Source organism: Colobus angolensis, unplaced genomic scaffold, assembly GCF_000951035.1.
Source record: "Colobus angolensis palliatus isolate OR3802 unplaced genomic scaffold, Cang.pa_1.0 Scaffold19, whole genome shotgun sequence".
NCBI classification, from domain to species: domain Eukaryota; kingdom Metazoa; phylum Chordata; class Mammalia; order Primates; family Cercopithecidae; genus Colobus; species Colobus angolensis.
In genome coordinates this window covers 2,093,079-2,094,965 of record NW_012115043.1, presented here as the reverse complement: position 1 = coordinate 2,094,965, position 1,887 = coordinate 2,093,079, and positions in this window count along the sequence as shown.

The window sequence follows — 1,887 nt, the reverse complement described above, 5'->3', positions numbered from 1 at the left end:
CAGCACTTTGGGAGGCTGAGGCAGGCAGATCACAAGGTCAGGAGATCGAGACCATCCTGGCTAACACGGTGAAACCCCGTCTCTACTAAAAATCCGAAAAGGAATTAGCCAGGCATGGTGGCGGGCGCCTGTAGTCCCAGCTACTCGGAAGGCTGAGACAGGAGAATGGTGTGAACCTGGGAGGTGGAGCTTGCAGTGAGCCGAGACTGCGCCACTGCACTCCAGCCTGGGCGACAGAGCAAGATTCCACCTTGGAAAAAAAAAAAAAAAAAAGAGAGGGAGAATCAACATGATTTGGTGATTGAATGGATATGGGGACTGTGCTAATAGCAGGGACCAAAAATAATTCCCACAATTAGCTATGTTGTAAAAAGGATTATATAGGCTTTGTTTAATTAAAATACTCTTTTACTGTTATTTATAAAATAATTTTACTTTGGAAAATTTCAAAAATTTGCAAAAGTAAAGAATAATATAATCCATGTACATGTCAACCTTAAAAAGAAAAAACCTCATAGAGACAAGCTCTCTATGAACAAAAGATTTTAATTGGGAATAAAAAAGGGTTGCAATTTAGGGTACACAAGCCATGAAAATCATAAGCACACACATGAGGAAAATCAGGACAAAGAGGAGTTTTTAAAGACAGAAGTCCACACAAACTGCTTTGAAACAAAGTTCACTGCAGGATACAGCCCTTGGTAGACATCTGTCCTGGTCAGATCATCTTATCTGAAATGCTGAAGGCCAAGGAAATTCCTGAGAATAAGCTCTGATTACAGGGTACAAGCAAGATGTACAGATATTTCAAGAATGTAAGTAGGAGGATTTTTTCTTTATTACCTCCCCAACTCCCATTTTTGATTAGCGCTTTGACATAAGTGACTCCACTTTGTTATTGTTCTCACTTCCACATACCCATCATCTAGTCTCAACAATCATCTAAAGACTAATCTTCTTTCATATATATCCCTACCCCCTTGCCCCTTCCTATTTTATGCTGAATTAAATCACAGATACTTTATCATTTCATCAGTAAAAATATAACAATGTGAAGCTCTGTAAGTTTTTTTTTTTTTTTTAAACACAGCCACAATATCACACATAAAAGTTTAATGATTTCTGGCTGGGCACAGTGGCTCACTCCAGTAATCCCAGCACTTTGGGAGGCCAAGGCAGGAGGATCACTTGTGGTCAGGAGTTTGAGACCAGCCTGGCCAACATGGTGAAACCCTGTCTCTACTAAAAATACAAAACATAGCTGGGTGTGGTGATGCATGCCTGTCATCCCAGCCACTCAGGAGGCTGAGGCAGGAGAATCACTTGGACCCGGGAGACAGGTTGCAGTGAGCTGAGATTGTGTCATTGTGCTACAGCCTGGGCAACAGAGGGAGACTCCATCTTAAAAAAAAAAAAAAAGCTTAATGATTTTTAACATCATCAAATATCTAGTCAACACTCAAATTCCCAATTGTGAAATAATTTTTAAAATTTAGAGTTTATATGAATCAAGACCAAATAAAGTTCACACATTAAAATTGGTTGATTTGACTAATAAGTCTCTTTTAATCTAAAGTTTTCCTTTCTACCTCTTTTTTTCCCCTTTAGGTTTATTTACCGAAGAAATTGGTCATTTGTTCTATAGTTTCCCACAATATGGAGTTTGCTAATTGCATCCCCATAGTGCCATTTAGCATGTTCTCCTATCCTCTGTCTTTTCTATAAATTGGTAGTTGGATCTAGAGAGGCTTCGTCAAACTGAGGTTTTTCTTTTTCTTTCTCTTTCTTCTTCATTTTTTTTTTTTTGGCAAGATGGTGTTTTATTCTTCCATATTGTTGGGTCTCTTTTTGTATTTTTAGCAGACTGATGGTCATTGCCTAGATAGA